The sequence below is a fragment of the Agelaius tricolor genome, unplaced genomic scaffold (genome assembly GCF_023055355.1).
Source record: "Agelaius tricolor isolate 1412-34295 unplaced genomic scaffold, bAgeTri1.0.p SCAF_103, whole genome shotgun sequence".
NCBI classification, from domain to species: domain Eukaryota; kingdom Metazoa; phylum Chordata; class Aves; order Passeriformes; family Icteridae; genus Agelaius; species Agelaius tricolor.
The window spans coordinates 150,702-171,957 of record NW_027269363.1 but is presented as its reverse complement, the minus strand read 5'-3'; the positions used below and the strand labels follow the sequence as shown (position 1 = coordinate 171,957).

At 49.2% G+C, this 21,256-nt stretch overlaps 1 protein-coding gene across 4 annotated transcripts in view; it reads left to right on the top strand.

Moving 5' to 3' along the window:
* The window catches only part of GJC2 (gap junction protein gamma 2), a 49,107-nt gene that overhangs the window by 2,232 nt on the left and 25,619 nt on the right, over nt 1–21,256 (top strand). For 2 of the 4 annotated variants that reach the window (XM_071419270.1, XM_071419269.1), the window contains exons 3-4: nt 151–226; nt 4,075–4,185. The gene's annotated coding sequence lies outside the window, so the exon portion shown is untranslated. Of the gene's footprint in view, nt 1–150; nt 227–4,074; nt 4,186–7,578; nt 7,910–13,469; nt 13,766–21,256 lie in introns of those variants that run through there. The other 2 variants (XM_071419272.1, XM_071419273.1) reach the window with 2 other exon arrangements.

Genomic DNA, 21,256 nt, shown 5'->3' with positions numbered 1-21,256 from the left:
AGCAGTGGAATGGTGGGAGCAGAGGGAAGTGGGCTTGGGATGGATTATCCTGAACCATGTTGATCCTGAGCATTTTTCAGGAGGCTGCAGCTGGGCTGGGTGGTGTGATCCATGCCAGGGTATCCTGATGTCCCTTGTGCTCTCCCACAGGACAGGGAGGTGACCACCACACTCCAGCTGCTGCCACCTCACACTGAAACTCCAGCACCACCAACACCGACCACAGGTAGGTCCCATTATCCCACACCAGCCAAAAACCCTCCCTGGGATAACTGATCCATGTGGGACTCAAATGGATCTGTGCCAGTATCCTATGGCCATGGCACTGCCCCTCCAGGGCTTTTGGCCATGGCACTGCTCCTCCAGGGCTTTTGGCCAAAGCAAGATTTGCCCCTCCAGGGCTCTCGGCCCGAGCCAGATTTGCCCCTCCAGGGCTCTCAGCCCGAGCCAGATTTGCCCCTCCAGGGCTCTCAGCCCGAGCCAAATTTGCCCCTCCAGGGCTCTCGGCCCGAGCCAAATTTCCTCCTCCAGGGCTTTTGGCCCGAGCCAAATTTCCTCCTCCAGGGCTTTTGGCCCAAGCCAAATTTGCCCTTGGCCCAAGCCAAATTTCCTCCTCCAGGGCTTTTCTCTGCCTGTGCTGCCTCTGGGAAGGAAGTTGAGTGGGAGGACGGGATTTTCTGCCCAGCGTGCCGTGTCTCTGCATGCTCCAGGCTGCTCCTAGGAGTCCTGCCGTGCCCATCAGCTCCATGAGGCTGAGAGTGGCCCTGGCAGCTGGCTCAGGGGCTGTGCCTGCCCTGCTGGGTGCTGTATTTGGGTCAGCCACATCGACTGCATGTGCAACTGTGTCATCCCTGGAGAGCGCGGGACGCTGATCCATAGCGCGGCCGGCTCCGGCCGGGATGGCACGCACAGCCTGCCAGCCTCCCCCTGCTCCCAGCCTCCAAAACTCAGCAATCCACCACAGGCTCAGCTTTTTGCAGCAGCAGCAGCTGTGATTCTGCTTGTCCTGGACGTGCTGCAGCCCTGTAAATAAGCAGAAGCCATCTGCAATTCTCATTGTGCCCTGGCAACTGGTACAGCCACCGCAAGGACCGGATGCGTGTGGAGTCAGGGGTGCATCCCCCCCCGACTGATTCCTCTGTGATTCCTGATTCCTCTCTGTCCAGCCCAAAAAAAGAGGGAAAACAGGATGTTTTTCTTTCCTCATCTCCAGAGATGCAAAGAGGGGATAGAAAGAAGGGAGGCAGAAAATCCAAAATTTTAGTATCCAAGTGGAGCATATATAAATTTATATTCCTCAATTTCCACATAGAGGGAAATTGAGGAATACAATTTATTTTATTGAAGCCATGTGGGGAATAAGATTCCTGGGAGCTGGGTCCAGTGGGCACAGGGAAGGTGCCCAAGCCATCAGCCCTGCATTAATTTGCAGATATTCCCTGAAGGATCCGGGGTTGCTGCTCCTTTGTATCACTTCCTAATGGAAAGCAAAGTGTCTGTGTGGTGGGCACTGAATTGTGTCCAGCCACAAAAAGGAGGGAAAACAGGATGTTTTTCTGGATTTTACTTTCCCCATCTCCAGAGATGCAAGGAGGGGATAAAAAGAAGGGAGGCAGAAAAAGGAGAATTTCAGTCTCCAGATGGAGCTGGGCAAATATAGATTTGTATTCCTCAGTTGTCACATAGAGGGGTTTATTTTATTGAAGCCATGTGGGGAATAAGATCCCTGGGAGCTGGGTCCAGTGGGCACAGGGAAGGTGCCCAAGTCACCAGCCCTGCATTAATTTGCAGATATTCCCTGAAGGATCAGGGGTTGCTGCTCCTGTTTGTATCAATTCTTGATGGAAAACAAAGTGTCTGGGAAGCAAACTTTAGGGAAGGCCTGGCTCCCTGCTGTGGAATCAGCATGGAGGTGATGGAAAAAACTCAGAAAGCCAAGAGCAATGCTCCAGTCACCAGCAATGTGCTGACCTGGAGATGCTGGGTATAGGATCAGGAAATAGAGGAGATTTATTATTGTTCCTAGCTGGAAGTGCAGGATATGTGAGCTGCATCCCTTGCTTTGAACATGGTTGAAATCCTGGGATTTATCATTTTTCCTAGCTGGAAGTGCAGGATATGTGAGCTGCATCCCTTGCTTTGAACATGGTTGAAACCCTGGGATTTTTAATTTTTCCTGGCTGGAAGTGCAGGATATGTGAGCTGCATCCCTTGCTTTGAACATGGCTGAAAATCCTGGGTGTGGGGGGCATGGACTGGAGGGAGAAAGCAGCACCCCAGTTTGGATGGAGGGGTGAAACTGGTGCCACAGCCCAGAGCAGAGGGACAGTCTCCCTCCCTGGCAGGGTGGGTGTCTGTCAGGCTGTCCCCTGAGCAGGGAGGGTGATCCCACACCCTCCATCCATGTGGGTCTGGCTGCTCCTTCCTGCTGCAGCTGATCCCCTTCTCCCAGCTGGGAGCATCCCCCCTGCTCCCTCCTCCAGGGGCTGCCTGCACTCCCTGCCAGCATCCCCAGGAGCTGCCTGCCTCCAGCACAGCACCATTTCTTGGTTCCATTTGCCTTTCCATATTTTTTTTTAATATATAATATTTTATTCACCCCATGTCTTCCCAAGCACGGATGCTGCTGCTCCTTGGGGTCATCCTCAAGGTCACAGCATTGCTGTGGTGGCACCTCTGGGATCTTTACTGGGATTTTTTTGTCTGAAACCCACCCTGATCCCCTCTATCTTATAGAGAAGACATTTCACTGGTGCTCTTGCAGCAGCTCCTGTGTTCCCAAAGGCAGGCAGGACCTTCCCTTGTGCATTGTCACCACTGTGGCTGCCACAGATGTGCTGCCCCTCTGGGCCTTGGGTGCCTCTGAGGATGTTTTGGCTCTGTTTTCTCACCACTTTCCCATTTAAGAGTTGTGTTTATCAGTGAAGTCTCCCTGCTGAGCCTCCCCTTGTGCAGCCCATCCTCCAGCCCTGACCATGCTCCCTGCATTTCCCAGAGCAGCTGGGGCTGCCCCTGCATCCCTGGCAGTGCCCAAGGCCAGGCTGGACAGGGCTTGGAGCAGCCTGGGACAGTGGGAGGTGTCCCTGCCATGGCAGGGGTGGCACTGGGTGAGATTTTAGGTCACTTCCAACCCAAACCATCTGGGATTCTAAGATTCCTCCAGCTCCTCAGTGTGCTTTCCCTGGAATCAGCATCCAGGTGCAAACTCCTGCAAGGATCCAAACAAAACCCCCCTGGGAGCATCCCTCTGTTTGATCAGTGAGCTGTGACCTCCTGTTCTGATTTATATCCCCCAAGATCCCATTTCCTTCCTCTCCTGGAGGAACCTCACCCCAGTGCTGCTGTCAGGGCAAAACTGGGACCAAAACAAAGCCTCCTGACCTTCTGCAGGTGTGGCATGAAGCCTTTCAGGAGATCTCTTGTGGGAAATGAGTTTGTAGAAAATTTTTAAAGTCTCATAGAAGGTTTGCATAGTATATATTGGTATGTAAATTTTGAGATGGGAAATGTCAACTTAGAAATATTATAGAATAAGATCGATATTGTTGAGAGAGAAATGGAATTAGAAACAAGTTTTAAAAGATAGTTTTATAAATAAGACTGGATATTTTAGAGAAATAGAACTATAAAAGCTACAGTACAGTAGAACTCATGAGAAGTCATTTTAGATAATTACTTTTAAAGGATTTACAGTATAGTGTGGTAAAAGTCAATAAGTTAAGAAACAATTGTAATTAAAAATAGTTTCTGATTATAATGGTGTCAATTATAATATCTGTATTACCTTACTCTTTACATAAAATGAAAAAAAAAATTTAAAGCACTTCTCAATTACTCTAAGACTAAAATAAAAGTTTTTAAAACACTTATCAGTTACTCTAAGTAAAAAAAAACAAACCCTCAAATCCACCACTCTCCGAGGAGCAGCAGCTTCTCCCCGTGGTGCCACCAGCCGCAGGAGCATGGCCGGGGAGGGGACAATGGTGCCATTGAGGGGACAGTGGCCCCGTGCTGCCGTATTGTGCCTGGCACAGATGCCCGGGGCTGACGGGCTCCTCCTTGGCTTTGTTGCAGGGCTGAGCTGGAGCTGCCCGGGCTCTCCCTCCCTTCCCCTGCGCTCCGGGAATGCGCTGAGCTGAGCCGAGCAGCCGCCGCTCCACCGGCTCCGTTTCCTGCCTGGGAAAGGTACAGCCTGGGGCACCTGCAGGGGGCTTGGTTACTGTGACATAGCATCAGAATGTGCAGTTGTGATACAGCATAGCATCATCATTTGGGGTTGTGATATAGTATGGCATCATCATTTGGGGTTGTGATATAGTATAGCATCATCATTTGGGGTTGTGATATAGCACAGCATCATCATTTGGGGTTGTGATATAGTATAGCATCACCATTTGGGGTTGTGATATAGCACAGCATCATCATTTGGGGTTGTGATATAGCACAGCATCATCATTTGGGGTTGTGATACAGCACAGCATCATCATTTGGGGTTGTGATACAGCACAGCATCATCATTTGGGGTTGTGATATAGCACAGCATCATCATTTGGGGTTGTGATACAGCACAGCATCATCATTTGGGGTTGTGATATAGCACAGCATCATCATTTGGGGTTGTGATATAGTATAGCATCATCATTTGGGGTTGTGATACAGCATAACATCATCATTTGGGGTTGTGATACAGCACAGCATCATCATTTGGTACTGTGATACAGCACAGCATCATCATTTGGGGTTGTGATACAGCACAGCATCATCATTTGGGGTTGTGATATAGTATAGCATCATCATTTGGGGTTGTGATATAGTATAGCATCATCATTTGGGGTTGTGATACAGCACAGCATCACCATTTGGGGTTGTGATACAGCACAGCATCATCATTTGGTACTGTGATATAGCATAACATCATTATTTGGGGTTGTGATACAGCACAGCATCATCATTTGGGGTTGTGATATAGCACAGCATCATCATTTGGTACTGTGATACACCATAACACCATCATTTGGTACTGTGATATATTGTGCATAACATAATTATTGTGCATAACATAATAATTTGTTATTATTATGTACCAGAATGATTTGTTATCATATAACATAACATAATAATTTGGTATTGTGGCATGACAATTTGTTATGATGATATATTATAATATAATTTGGTATTATGATATGACATAATAATTTGGTATTGTGATATAGCATAACATGATAATTTGTTTTTTTAATATAACATAATATAATAATTTGTTATTATGGCATAAGTAATTTATTATTATGGTATAACATAACAATACTTTGCTACTATGATATAGCATAACATCATAATTAATTACAAATCCCTAAAATTTGTTATTATAGCATAACAGAATAATTTGTTATTATAGCATAACAAAATTGTTATGATATAACACAACATAATATTTTGTCATTATAACATAACATAACTTTTTATTATAACGTAACAATTTGTCATTATAGCATAGCATAACAATTTGTCATTATGACATAACATAATAATTTGTTATTGTGTCATTGATTGTAATGGCAGCAGTATTAATTTTTTTTAATTTAGCTAATACTCTAATTGGTTTAATTGTTTTAATGTTATGTTTGAGGTAAGTTGAGGCAGAAATAAAGTTGATGTAACTCATTTTGTAGGGTTTTAAGGCTTGAAGTTGTTATTATAGGGATTTTTTTATAATGATGGGTAATTTTCTTTTTATTGTAATGAGAAACTCCTGCTCACTTTCAAAATTTAAAAGGTTTATCAAACCTTAACAAAAATACAGCAAAAGGACTACATAAGGAAAAATTCACAGTGCTGGCAACTGCTCTTGTGGACATCTCATTATCTATCTATAACAATGTTTTATTTTGTTTTAATATTTAATGGTTTTTATGTTTTTCTCATTGTCACCTCCTAACCAGGATGGGCCTCTTTGGGGGGGCACTGACAGGGTGAGATTGTGGATTTGGGAGCAAAAAAAACTGGGGAGGGAAATGAAGTTCCTCACCCCAGGAGTCTGTGTCCCTGTTTCACTGTTCCTTGTAATATATTGTGTATTTATTATATTTTACATATTGCATTTATCAAGGCAGCATTGAGAGCCATGAAAATGATCATTTCTTCCTAAGCCTGCAAAATATTTTGCATTAAATGTTTGCATAAGATACAGAAATCCAACTCCATTGGGGTCTGGACAATCCCTTAAAATTTGAATCCAGGATTTTGCTTGGAACCCCTTTATACAAGGCTGAATGAGAGTTTGCTCAGAGTCTGATACAGAGCAGGGCTGAGATTTTTTTGAAGGAGCATATTTAAGGTTGGTTTTGAGCTGTGTGGTTACAAAAAGGATTTCCCTAAGAATTTTCTTGCCCAAAATTCCTGAAATCCTCAGATTTGGGCTGAACTTTGGGCTCGTGACTGTGCCAAGGGCAGCAGCAGCTGCAGCAGCAAGTGCTGTGGTGCTGCCTCTCTCCTCCTCCTCCCTCCCTGGAGCATCCCAGAGCTGATTTCCTCTGGAAAACTCCTCCTGGGATCCCATAACCCCTGCCCAGTCAGCCAGGCTGCTCCCAGCCTCTTCCTCCCCCCCAGAGCAGCTGCAGAGCAGAAAAACACTTGAGAAATTAAATTAGGGGATGAAAACTTGGCTGCCCCATCCCAGCTGTTCTGAGGAGCGAGGACATCTCAAAATAACTTGTTTTTCCTGGTTTGAAGGAAATTTTAAGAGGAGTTTCACATGGAGAGAGCTGCTTAGGACACACTGAGGGTTGTGTATGTTTAAGAGATGAAGAGCCACCAGATTTTAAAGGTTTAGGGCCTTCTTCATGCCAGATTCTGTTCAGTTTTGGGGCTTTCTTTAATTGCAGCGAGTAAAACCTCAGTGATTTGGACTCCTGGAAGCCAAATCTCCCCTCACAACACGGGGCCTTTAAGGAAAACATCAATTTTTGTGAGGTCAGCCAGAAAATCATGCGGGTTGGCAAGGGGAAGGAGCAGATGACAACGTGCCAGAGGTTGTGGCCTCGGCGTGGGGCAATTATTTAATCCCTGCTTGAGGCTTTGAGTCAGGGGCAACATCCCCCCCCTATGCAGCAGGGATGTGCACAGGGAGGAGAAAAATCCCTCTGGCAGAGAGCAGGAGGGGCTGCAGGAGGAGCAAAATGTCCCTCTTGTCCCTTTCCAGCTGTTTTCCCTTCCAGATGTTCCCCCTGCCCTGCAAAACGGGGTTGGGAAGGCAAAACAGGGCTGAAGAGGAGCCTCTGGTCAATAAAAGCCATTAAAATACAAAATTTCACCAACAGGCACTGCTTTGGGCATAAAAACTGCGGGGAGAAATGGAGTTTTTTGGTGGTGCTGCAGTGTTTCACTGCAGCTGTAAGGACAGGGAGAGTTTGTAGCCAACTTTCCACCAGGTTTGGTGAAGAAAGGAAAAGAAATCCCAAACAAGAAGGAAACATTCTTATCCAGCTGCAGCACCTCCGCTTCCCGCCTTCCTCTCCCGCTCTAAGGAGCTCTTTTTGCTATTTTTAGCCCTAAACCCTTCAACTATTTGAATTATTTGATTTTTTTTTTTTCCATAAACACCGCTCTGGGCTCTGTTAGAGCGAGCGAGTTGAATTCGTCTCGCTGTATTTTTTTTATGGCGTTTTTAGGGTGGGCTGAGAAGCAAAATCCAAAAACAAAACCAAGGGAAGCAAAGGAATCCTTGCTGTCCCAGGGAGTGCTGGGGTGCAGATCCAGAGGAGTTTTCCCGTCCCACGTCAGAGCCGTGCTGGGAGGGAGGCAGGGAGGGAGGAGAGCGGCGCAGGGAGCGGCACCGGACGGGGATCCAGGCACCCACAGCTGGCCAGGATGGGACCATTCTGGGAAGGACTCAGCCCAGTGCTTCTCCGTATGTTACTTTCATGTTTCTTTTGTTTTGTTTTCTTTTGTTTTGTTTTTTGTTCTTCCCTCCTCCTGGTTTTGCCGGTGTTTGTAGCTCGGTGCAGATCCCCTCCCTGTGCTGCACCCCCCCGCTCTGCTCCCACCCCGCCCTTCATTTTCTGCCCTTTCCCCATTATTTGGGTGGGAAATGCGTTTGCTGAGGCTGAGTGTTCCTGTGGTGCCCTTCCTGCCGGGGTAGGAGCCACAACATCCCTATTTGGCATCGGTTTGTGCACACTTTGCTGCTGTAAATCATCCCCCGGCACACAGGGCAGAGCAGATCCGTGTCCAGGCAGTTTGGGATTAAATCAAACGTGGTTCAGCTTTTTCCTCATGGAAAAAGGAAGGAATTCTTCCCTGTGAGGGTGGGGAGGGGCTGGGATGGAATTCCCAGAGCAGCTGTGGCTGCCTCTGGATCCCTGGAAGTGCCCAAGGCCAGGTTGGAATTGGGCTTGGAGCAGCCTGGGATGGTGGAAGGTGTCCCTGTCCATGGGGTGGAATGAGGTGATCCTTAAGGTCTCTTCCACCCCAAACCATTCTGGGATTCTGTCAAACCCCTCTGAGCTCCAGGACCTCCTGCCAATCCCCATCCCAAACCTCCTCTTATCTCAGACCACCCAAGCTGGGGGGAGGAACACCAAATTCTGGTTTTCCTGCTGATCCTGTGCTCCATTCCTGAGGTTTCTGCAAAATTTGGGATCTGCATCCTCCTGGCTTTGGGATCACCAGCTTAGATCCCCCTGCTCCTGCATGCTGAGCTGGGCTGTGAGGCACAGCTGGAGAGCAGCAGCCATGGGGGCTCATCCCAGCAGCAGATGTGGATTTGCAGCTGGTCTATCTGATCCATGATGAGTTTATCTTCTCTGTAAGGTGCTCTTGGCTTGTTTTTAAAATAAGATCCAAGGCTGTGAGCACCCTTTTCATCTTCACATCCCAAACACCTTGCAAAGGCTGTGCTCCCTCCTGTGCAGCTGGGGAAACTGAGGCAGGGGGAGCCCATGGCTGGGCAGCATCACCACCAGTGGGAGCTGAACCTGCTCCTGGGTGGCCTCATCTCCTTGGCCAACCTTCCTTGAGGGAAAACTCTCCTTGGGCTACCAAACACCCAGGATGCTCCTCTGAGCTGGGATCTCCAATTTAGATCCCCCATCCCCACCTCAAGCTCCTGAGATGAACCTCATGTGATGATGCTGTTGAAGTTCCACAGCTTTTGTTTGTCCCATCCTTCAAAATCCTAAAGATCTTCCCTGTGGCTGATGGGTGACCCTGAGTTGTGTCCCTTTTGCCTCCAGATCTCTGCAGATTTAGTTGTCCAAAGGATTTCCTGGAGAGGGGGGCTGGAAGGAGCTCCTGACCCTCCTTGTTCATGAGGTGGCCTGGGAGGGGAGGGAATTCCTCCTTCCATCTCCTCCCATCCCAAAAAGCTCTTCCATCCATCCCAAGCACAGGAGTTTGGCTGAATTAATTTATTGGTAGAGAGCTGTGTCCTCTTCTGGTGGGAGGAGAGCAAATTCCATGACTCCCCCAAAGGGAAACAGAGTCCCTTAAACCCTGGGACCTTCTCCCTTCCCCCAAATTCCCTTGGAATGCCACAGGAGGGCAACCTGCCCTGTGTCCAAAGCTTCCTTAGAGAGGCAGGGGAGGAAATCCCAGCTCCAGACAATGGGAACAGGAACAGGGCCATGAGACAGATGGGAATCTGCTCCTCCTGCAAGCTGAGAGAGCCATTTCCCTGACAATCCTTGGGTCTTGTCCAAGACCAAAATACCAGGAGGGTTTTATTTTTGTGTGTGTGTCACAAGGAAACCACTCCTTCCCCAGCAATATGGTGTGCACCATGCTCCTGAATGATCCCAGGGCTGGGGAGAGCTCTCTTCTCCTGTCATTTATGGCCTGGCTGGAGTTCCTCCACCCAGTGCTCACCCCAGCATCCCAAGGGGCAGATTTAGGGCTGCACAGCTCCCTTTGACCCGCTCTGTCCCTTGGAGATTGACGAGCAGCCATGAAACTCCATGTGCTTTCTGCTCCTTGCTGCCAGGAGAAGGGAAAATAAAGGAGTTTCTGTGGGATTTCTGCACGTTGCAACCTGGGGCTGTAGCAGTAGAAGTCAGGGAACATGGATAGCAAAGGAGCAGCCCCATGCTATAAATTAATTAAGGCACATGAGAATAAACTTTGCTGGAGCAATTTGTTTATCTCCCTGCCTCTCCCATTTTTTGGTGCTATGGGTTGTGCCACTGTTTCTCTGGCTGCATCCTCAGAAGGTGAGGATCCCATGTCCCACCCTGAGGAATGAAGTTCTCAGGTTTTTGTGGTTGAAATGGCTCCTGAGGTATTAGAAAGTCTCTTTTTTCCCAGCCCTGCAACTGAAGAAGTCGAGATTCATTGGTTCTGCTTTGTTTATTTTCTCTTATCTGTAACATTCTTTCTCTGACCTGCTGAGATCTGTCCAGCAGGTTGGTTTGTGGCACAGTCCCTGCCCTTGGGGTGGTGTTGGCTTTTTATAATAAAACCTACCTGTACTTCATTTACAATAATTTTCCAATACCTATCACCCATGTTAGACAGTCTGTCTCTACTCTAAACCAATCCAGAAGTGTCACCATCACAGCAGAAGATGGAGGACAAGAAGCAGGAGGACAGGACACGCCCAGACTCCTCCATCTTGCCTCTTGAACCCCCATTCTAAATCCCCAAAATTCTACATTTTCACCCTGTGATAAATTCACTGTCATTCTACTCAAACCCTTGTGGCTTGTAACTCCTCACACAGAGTTGGTAATTGTTTCCATGGGCTAAAATCAAAGGCACAGGTGGTTTTGACTCTGTGCCAAGGTCTCTGAGCCCCTGCCAGGGTCTCGAGTCCTCCAGGGCAGCCAGAGCAATGTCCTGGGCTCTGACATGAAGTGACTTGATAAGGACAAGCCCTTGAGCAGGTCAGAATTGCTCCTCTAAGAGCTGCATACTCTCTTTTTTCTTCAGTTTGACTTTTCGCTCCTTCTCCATTCTCTGGGGGTGGATGCCAACTTTTCCTGGCTCCAGTGGGTGTGGAGGTGTGGGAAATGCTGAGCAAGGTGAGGGTCTGAGGGTGATTTGTGCAATCACAGGCCAGCAGAGGCTGGAGGTCCCTCAGGAGGTGCAGATGCCACCAGCAGCCCACGTTTGGCAGGGAGAGTTTTATTTCCTATCCACTTGAAATTCTTCTGGCTGCATCTTGTCCTTCCATGGAGTATTTTTGGGATGTCTGTGAGCAGCACAGAGCAGCACAGCTTCCCCACCCCCCTAGACTCAGTCCCATCACCCTGATCATTAATGACACCCCACAGCCTCATCCCTGCTTGTCATCTCTGGGAGGTGCCACCACCACCAGCTGCGCCCTGTCACTGTCACAGGGGGGGTGGCAGGGTGGTACCAGCCACAGGACCCTATTTTCTGAGGGGTTTGCACCCAGAATCCCCATTTCCACCAGCCACAGGAGGGGTTTACACCCAGAATCCCCATTTCCACCAGCCACAGGACCCTATTCTGAGGGGTTTACACCCAGAATCCCCATTTCCACCAGCCACAGGACCCTATTCTGAGGGGTTTACACCCAGAATCCCCATTTCCCCAGGGCCAGGACTGAGGGAGCTCAGTACCTCTGAGGTGTTGTTATTTCTCACCCCTTTTCACACCCTTTTAAAGTGGCTGGGAGCTGTGCGAGTCTGCTTGGTGTGAAGCACCTTTCAAACACATGGCAGGGAGCAGCGAGCCCCTGATGGCACCGGCAGTGGGATGGAAATGGGCAAAATCATGAGAAAACAGCCCAGAAATGGGGCTCATCCCCCACTGGGGGAGGCATCACTTTCAGCCCAGCCCTGAGCACCTTTGGGTGCTTCCATCCCTCCTCCGTGCCACCCTCTGGATTGAGGCAGGGTTAATCCATGCCACGACCCCAAATCCTGTTCCCTCCCAGTGGAAGCCCAGACAATACCAGTTCAAACATGAACCCGAGCCAAATTCCTCCAGGCACGTTTTCATCATCCCTTTTTTTTTAATTTTATTTTTGTTCCTGCCGGTGACAATGGCTTTGCTCAGGGCTCTGCCCAGCCCTTTCCCCTGCACTCCAGACAGTACCAGGTTGGCTCAGACATGAATGTCCTGGTTTCCTTTCCTCCCCCTGCCCTGCAGCCCCGGGGAGGAGCCGCTCTCCAGAGCATCATCAGGCCATGTCTCAATGACCCGGTGGTATCACTGTGCTCCCTCCCTGCACCTCCTGTGCCCCGGGGCAGGTGGGAGCCAGCGCCAGCTTCACTCAAAGCAGGTAAAAAAGAAAGCGGTGCTGGAGGATGTGGCATTCACGTTCTCTGAAAAATCCCTTCGCTCGGGGTTTTTCTTCTAGGAAGCCTCAGAGAAAAAGGAAAATAAATCTTATCTCATTTGCTTCTCCTGTGTTTTGCTCACCTAGAATGTATTTGCAAATTGTTTACTCACAGGTGATTGTTTCATTGGGTTCTGGTGTGAGTTGTTTTCACTCATTGTCAGTTGGGGCCAAGCTGTGTCGGGACTCTGGAAAGAGTCAGGAGTTTTCATTATTATCTTTTTAGCATTCTGTCTGTATCCTTTCTGTATTCTTTAGTATAGTTTAGTATAGCATTCTTTAATATAATATAGTATCATAAAATAATAAATTAGCCTTCTGAGAACATGGAGTCAGATCCATCATTCCTTCCTTCGTCAGGGGACCAAGCAAATACAATAAATATATAATAAAACCATAATCATAATAGTCATTCTAATAACTACAACTATAGATAAAATCATCATCATCATGATAGTCATCACATCATAATCATCAATCATAATCTCACTGCCCTGACCAAATATCCAACCTTGAAGTGAAAGATAACGAAGCAAATCTGACATCAAAGGATCCCAGAGATGGCTTTTCTTCTGCTCAGGGACAATAAGTCTAGAATGTGTTTGGAGATTGTTCACCCACAGGTGATTGTTTCATTGGATTCTGGTGTGAATTGTTTTGTCTCATTGGCCAACTGGGGCCAAGCTGTGTTGGGGCTCTGGAAAGAGTCAGGAGTTTTCATTATTTTTTAGCATTCTGTCTGTATCCTTTCTGTATTCTTTAGTATAGTTCAGTATAGCATTCTTTAATATAATATAATATAAAAAAATAATCAATTAGCCTTCTGAGAACATGGAGTCAGATTCACCATTCCTCCCTGCCACAGGAATCCCTGCAAATACAACAGGAGAAGAGGAGGGGAGGAGAAAGAGAGAGAGGGAAAAGATGACGCCGGGGGCGTTGCAAAGCAATCCCTGCTGCAGACACAACCTCGTTTGACAGCGTGGCTTCTCCTGGGAGATTCCCCAGGAAAAGGGAGACCACCAGGGCCTGACCTCGGTATCCAGAGCCCCCAGGCTGTTTTTGGGGAGGTGTTTAGGGTCTTTCCAGATGCCAAACCCCATTAGTTCTGCCAGGCTCCTGGGATGCTGCAGCTGCCCAGCAGCGCTCGGGAGGAGCCGCTCCCGCAGCCTCTCCTCCAAGGGCATCCAGAGCCAGGCTGCCTCCCACGGGGCTGTGCTGCATGCTTGGCTTGCTTTGATGGGAGGTGGTCGCTGTCAGGCTCACAGAATCCCCGGACAAAGCGTTTCCCAGGCTGCAGGGACACGGGTGAGATCAGCCGCGGCTTCAGCGCCTGCTTGGATGGAGCCAGGGGTTTGCAGAGCATGGAGGCGGCGTGTGCTGGGGAGAGCTGGGCTGCTGGAGCATGAGACATCCCTGCCTGGGGCATGGAGAGCTGCCCAGCACCCTGGTGTGAGTGGAGAGGTGAGGAGCTCTGCTGGGAATGCCAGGAGAGGGACTGTGTGTGCCTCCGGGATTTTGGGAGAAGGGAGGACTTGTGTGGCTTCTCCTTCAGCCCCAGCCTGGGAGATGACCTGGGGCTGGTCCTTCTGTGGGTGAGACCCACGGCAAAATGAGCAGAGTGGGGCTGGACCCTGCCTGGGGGCTGCTCCAGACCCTGCCCGGCTTTTGGGGTTGGTTTGGCTGTTTCTGCCTGGAGATCGGGGAGAACTCCAGTGGCAAATGCAGGGTTTGATCTCCTGTGCCCATCCTCAGCTGCTGAGGGGGCTCCTGAAGCTGCTGTGTGGGGTGGTTACAGCACAGAGGGATACCCTGGAAAACAGGAGAGGCACATGGCCAGCTCACAGGTTCAGCTTTCTGCAAGAAATTCTGTGTCTAAGGGCAAACACCCGAGGTTTTGTGCTCTGGCCAGGACCTGTGTGGGCGTGGAGCTCCTTTATTTATTCCTCCATGAGCAGAGCTCTCCTGGAGATCCCGGGGTGGGAGGATGAGGAGGAAGCTCAGCTCCAGCTTCCTCTCAGTCCTTCTCCCTGTTTGTCTCCCTCCCTCCCAGATCCTGTGGCTGCAAAGCCTCCTGGCAGCCCAGAGCACTTTTTTAGCCATTCCAGAGAATTTGAATAGGCCTAGTGAGGGCGAGCTCTGATTTATTGGGAGTGTTTTTATGGTGTTTATGTTGGCAGGCTGCAGTTTGTGTACGGCTGGAAACGTTCACGGAAGCCTTTTATCACCAGGGCTGAAAAACAACAGAGAGCTGATGAGAAGCCCTGTGCTAATTGCAGAAGGGTTGAATCAGGGCTGCAAAATGCCTGGCTCTGAGGGGCTGCTGCTGCCTGCAGTCCCCAAAGGGAAGGAGAGATGATTTCAGCCATCAGCAGGGTGGGATCCATCCAGGTTGGGTCATTTTGCCACCGAAGGTCACATCTGGCACTGAGAGGGACAGATTGTGGTGGTGCCTCAGGCTCCTGTCCCTGCTCACAGCCTGACAGAACAAGATGATCAGCAGATGCAAGAGGTTTCAGCTTGGGAAAAGAAGCAGTTGGTTAAATGTGGGGTTTTTTTATAACTCAGATGTGGGGTAACACCTTGTGCTGGTGTTGGAAATGGGGCTCATTTCTATCCCATCACTCCTCTCCCCAAGTCTTTGTAGGATCTCAGTGTCCTAGCTGAGGTTTTAGTGAAATCAGTGTCTGGGTGAGATCCCATCATCACCTGTGGGATTTGGAGTGGTTGAACCTCACAAGCCCCTCACAAGAAACAACCTCCTGCTCTTCATTTTCCACTGGATTATCCCCCTCCCATGAGTCTTGCAGAATTAGTCTGAGAGCAGGAAACTTTTTCAGGTGCCAGCAATGGATCATCTTGGAGCATAGGGAAAGAATTTATGCACCTGCCTTAAGAAACCTGCTTTGAATTCAGCTCCTGATCCCTCCAGCCATGTCCACCTTCCCTTCTCCACATCACAGGTGCTGAGGAGAAGTGGGTGATCCATGGGGTGTGAGCAGCACCTTGGTGTGGGATGGGAACTCTTAAGGGCAGTGTAAAATGTAAAAAGAGTTGCAGGGGGGTGCCACACCTTGGGCAGGGTGTGCTTTGGGTCTCCTGGTTCCTCAGAGCAGGTGGGGACATTTAGAGGAGTGGAGGGGAGAGCTGGAAGCTGAGATGAGTCCCAGACAGTCCCTGGCTGTCACAGAACTGCAGAATGGTTTGGGTTGGAAGGGCCATGGGCAGGGACACCTTCCACTGTCCCAGGCTGCTCCAAGCCCCATCCAACCTGGCCCTGGGCACTGCCAGGGATGGAGCAGCCACAGCTGCTCTGGGCACCTGTGCTCAGCTGTGACTGTGGATCAGGGATCTCAGGTTGAGGGGAGAGATGAGGATCTGACTCCATGTTTCAGAAGGCTGATTTATTATTTTATGATATATATTACATTAAAACTATACTAAAAGAACAGAAGAAAGGATTTCATCAGAAGGCTGGCTAAGAATAGAATGGGAAGGAATGATAACAAAGGTTTGTGGCTTGGACTCTCTGTCCGAGCCAGCTGGGCTGTGATTGGCCATTAATTAGAAACAACCACATGAGCCCAATCCCAGATGCACCTGTTGCATTCCACAGCAGCAGATAACCATTGGTTACATTTTGTTCCTGAGGCCTCTCAGCTTCTCAGGAGGAAAAACCCTAAGGAAAGGCTTTTTCATAAAAGGTGTCTGTGCCACACAGCTCCAAGGAGGGTTGACCACCCAAATTTAAACAATGAAATCCCACCCCAGTGCCTTAAATCCAGTCCTGGAGGATGCCACAGAGATTTCATCCTTTTGAGGAGACCATGGCACAAGGTCCTGCCTCTGCATCACCCCAGAGTTGCTCCATACCCCTGCAGCCCTTATCCCAGAAACATCCACTGGGACTCCCCTGCCAGGCAAAAGGGCACTTTATTCCAGGCCAGCTGTTTTGGAAAGGTCCTGGCTGGCATTAGGCACCTCAGAAGGTGTGTCCTGCTGGCTGGATCCTAACAAGAAAGGAGGGAAGGAAGGGCACAGCAGTACAAGCACATCTACGTGCCTCTAGTCTAGTCACAAGTACAAGAAAATTTAAGGAATTTGGTTCAAAGTGTTTCAGTGAGGCAGAGAACCTTCTCTTTTAAGAGATTTCTGATATCTCTCAGCCTGCACTGAACCACACAGATTGTAAAGGAGGAGGAAAAACACAAAAGCAACAAATCCCCCACTTTGCTACTGGCAGTAAAATTTTGGCTGACACATTTGAGCCTCTGTTAACCCCTGGCCCTGTGAACGTGCTGCTCAGGGCAGACCTTACAGTAGGAAAGCCCATCCTGCTGTTAGTCCAAGCTTCCTAAAAACCAGCCAAAACAAATATTTGGAGGAAAGGCAGGGGCTGCCTGGCGGGAGGACTCGGGCAGGAATGCTCCTGCCACTGGGCAGGAGGTGACATCATCCAGATTCCTTCGCTGAGGAATGCAGGATTTGGTCTTCCCTGCCAGTAATTGCTTTTCAAAAACAGGGAAAATCTGCCCAGGGAAGCAGATTTCACCCAGCCCCTTCCACTGCCCAGCAGAGAGGCTGAATGTTCCCAAATCCCCTTCTTGTCCCTAGTTTAACATTGTGTGCACAGGCAGGGTGAAATTGGTCATCTCCCAAACCACAAGTGAAAGCACCCAAAATTCCAGAAGTGGGGGCTGGACAGGAATCTGGGCAGGGAGAGCTGGTGGGGCAGCAATGACTTCTTGGGGTGGCCAGGATGGGGCAGGTGATGGGCTGGGGGTGTGTGGACTTCTGTGCTGGGCAGACTGTGCTGAGAGCTGCAGGAGGAGCCCATGGTCACCTCCATGGTGGCCCCATTTCTCAGTCCTATGAAGCCCAGTTGGGTGTTTCTGAATGCAGAACTTCAGTGGTGACTGGAGAGTGTTGGTCCTTGTAGAACCTTTCCAGTTTGGATTTTCTCTGGTTCTGTGGCTGGAATAGGCTGATTCTGAGCAACCAGCTTGAGCCAGGGCAAGGATTGTCCCCCTGTGCTGGCACTGCTGGGACACCTTGAATTCTGTGTCCATGTGTGGGCTCCTCAGGCCAAGAAGGACATTGAGGGTCTGGAGCAGCAGGAGAGGCTGAGGGAGCTGGGAAGGGGCTCAGCCTGGAGCAAAGGAGGCTCAGGGGGCCCTTGTGGCTCTGCACAGCTCCTGACAGGAGGGGACAGCCAGGGGGGATCGGGCTCTGCTCCAGGGCACAGGGACAGGAGCAGAGGGAACGGCCTCAAGTTGTACCAGGTGAGGTGTTGATTGGATATTCGGGTGATTTTATTCCCTAAAATGTGGTCAGGCATTGGAAGGGGCTGCCCAGGGCAGTGGTGGAGTCACCATCCCTGAAAATGTTCAAATACACATTGACGTGGCACCTGGGAACATGGTTTGAGGTGAACACAGCAGTGCTGGGTTGATGGTTGGATTTGATGATCTTAGAGCTCATTTCCAACCTTAATTTCCCTTTATGATCAGTCTGGTAGGGCTAATTCATCATATCCATGTAATCCCTGGGAAGAGGATGGGATTGCATGAGTGGAATCAGAGGGTCTGTGGCAGGTTTGGGGAGGCTTTTTAATGAAGGTAATAAATTTGTGGTTTTGTGTTCTGCAAAGATGCTCCTTCTTCAGGCTTTGAAGCTGCATTCATTTCTTCTCCTGTAGAAGGAATTGGTGTTGCATTTAATTAGAATTGGAGGTGGATGCCCAAAGAAGGGATTTGCATTAATTTGGGATTAATTGATATTTCTGCTGTGTACCTGTCTGTGGCATTGTGTGTTTTTACAAGTTTTATTGTTGTTTCTATTAGAAAAGATAGCTATTCTCAGTTAGTTAGAGAAATGGTTTGATCCTTTGTACCCCCATTCCATCCCCTCAGAATGCTTTCCCTCTAAGTTCTTTACTCCCTACCTCATTTGTTTCTTCTTTTCCATGAAGCTTTTGGCTTCTCCTTTGGGTTGAACACCCCACATCCCATCTCCAGCCCCTGGAGCTTGCAGCCCTCCACCCACCCCAGGCTCTGTGGTGGCTCCACCAACACCTCTGGAAATGGATGTCAGCAGCACTTCCAGCAGCAGCAGAGGGGTCAGTTCCTGTGGGATGGAGGCTGCTGCCATCATTTCAATAGGTGGAACTAGGTGTAGTTCAGCTGCCCCCATTACCAGTCCAAATGGGTGATTTAGTGCCTGGAAAAGCCTGAAATATTTTGCTCTCAGTGCCTGACAGAGGACGGCTGGCAGGAAATGAGCTCCAAGGCAGGGCAGGTTTTGCTGGTTCTCTAATTTCCCGCCAGGTTTTGGAAATTCTTGGCAATGAAATGGAGAGCAGAAGAGAAGGGCCTTGGCCAAAGGAGAAATCCCACTTGGTCAGCAGGATTTTTGGGAAGGGTGGAGTGAGGAGCTCTGAATGGGCAGCAGCAGGACAAGGGCTGGACCTGCTCTGCTGAGGTTGCTGGGATGTGGGGTCAGGTGTGCCAGGAGAAGGCCTGCTCACTTTTGGGGCCCCAAAAAAGTGGGGATGGACACAAAGCTGGGTCTGGGCTCATGGCAGGGTGATAATATTGAATTTTGTCATGGCAGAAGAGGCACACACACCCTGTGACCGTGTGCACACCGGGGTCTGAGGATGAGGGAAGAGATGAGGATCTGACTCCATGTTTCAGAAGGCTGATTTATTATTTTATGATATATATTACATTAAAACTATACTAAAAGAATAGAAGAAAGGATTTCATCAGAAGGCTGGCTAAGAATAGAAAAAGAAAGAATGATAACAAAGGTTTGTGGCTCAGGCTCTCTGTCTGAGCCAGCTGGGCTGTGATTGGCCATTAATTAGAAACAACCACCTGAGCCCAATCCCAGATGCCCCTGTTGCATTCCACAGCAGCAGATAACCATTGGTTACATTTTGTTCCTGAGGCCTCTCAGCTTCTCAGGAGGAAAAATCCTTAGGGAAGGATTTTTCATAAAGGATGTCTGTGACACACATCCACGCAGGAGGGTTGGGATCAGGTCCCACACGGGACAGGGTGACAATGCCATGGGAGAAGCCTTCTGTGGGACATCCAGGGCTTGGTTTGGATGTTGTCCCCCACCAGCCAAGTCCCTTCTCCTGTCATATCTCGGCCACCCTCCACCCCAGGGCTGTGTCTGGTGCTGACAATCCTGGTCTGCAGGACCCTCAAGGTCAAGGGAAGACAAAACTAAGATTTCCCTTGTTCTCTTTGGGACAGGGGGAGATCACAGAATCCAATGGCGTGGGTTGGAAGGGACATTAAAGATCATCTGGTTCCCAGAAGGAGAATGCAGGCACCAATCCCATTGCCTCACACATGCTGAGCAAGCACTCCACCACTGCAGCTAACCCCCTGTGGGATTCCACAGGGGTGGAATAGGGAATAAAGGGCATGGAATAGGGATCTTCTGCTCATTTCTGCCTGCAGTCACCCCAGGGGCAGCACAGAGCTGGCCAAGCAGCACTGACATGAGCTCCAGAGGACTGAGTGGAGGCTCCAAGGCTTTGAGATCAGTAGAGACCAAAAAGCAGCCAGGAAAAAAAAGATGACAATGGGTGCAGATCTGCTTTAAAATGACACAAGGAAGCTCAGAGGCTCTGTAGTTATCACAGCTCGGTGAGTCGGGTGCCACCAGTCAGGTGTGGGGCTGCTCCTCTGGCTCCAGGCCCCCCAGCAGGACATGATTTGGAGGGGTTGTTTCATGTTAGGTTGTTTCTTCGGGTTTCTCAGAAACACAGATGGTGGTGTGGTTTCTTAATTGTTTCTGCCTGGAGGCTTGAAGGGAGGATGACTTGGAGAGGAAGGGAGGGAAAGAACCAGAGATGGAAAGAGTGAATTTTCAAGCAGAGCCTCCCACCACTTCATCTTCTTTCCTCAGCTTCTGGTGATGGCCAGGGTCAGTGATTGCAGCTTTTCACTCCAGAAAATTCTCAGGGGGTTTCCTGGAATATTGAAATGTGGTGGGATGGGTGCCCAGGCAGCGACCACCACAGCAAAGAGGATGGACCTCAGCATCAAACTGAGACCTGTCCCAAAAGCTGCCTGGAGGTCAGAGACTCTGGCTTGGCATTCTTCAGGTCTATTTATCACTAAGTGAAGGAGAATCAGGGTTTTTTTTCCCCTTAAATACCCCCTTTCCACAGCATTTTCTGTGTTTTTTGTGTCTTTAAACTTAGCAGAGGAAGCTGAACCAGCCCTTGGCTGGCAGAAGGTGTGGAAGAAATGTGAGCACCAGACTGGGAGCCTGGGAAGGGGCTTGTTGCACGTCATGGAGGGATTTTAGGATTATTGTGAATTAAACCATGACTGCAACATCCTCTGTGTCCCATCCCCAGCCTCACAGAGGAGCTTCAGGCATCCCTGCCTGGGAACCAGACAAATTCACCAGCGGTACCTGCCCTGGCAGCAGGAGCTGCCCCTTCCCAGGGGTGGTGGAGGTTTGGGGTGAGCAGGGCAGGGCTCACCTGAGCTGTTCTTTTCTCTAGCAAAACCTGCACCTGATTTTGGGGTCTCCTCGAGCCAGGTCTCATAAGCTCTTGGAGATTTGTATCACACCCAAGATAGCTCAGCTACCTTAGAAGGCATAAAATCAGCAGGATGGCTTCTGTGGCAGTGTTGGAAACAGAAATGTTTTAATAAAGGGCAAAATAACAAAGCTCTTTACAGAGAAAAAAACAAGCCAGGTGCAAGAGGTTCTTGCTCCTGATAAAACACCTCACAAAAGCAATTTGTTTCTTTGTTCTCTTCTTTTTCTAGTAAATTGCCCAGGCAGGACCTTTTGGCTCCTGTCCAGTTGGCTATCCTTAGGTTTGAGCTGAAGTCCCCAAGGTCCTATGGGATGTCTTTTCACCTAACTGAGGAGAGAAACTTCTGGACTTTTTTCCTTTTGGAGGAGACAAAGGATAAT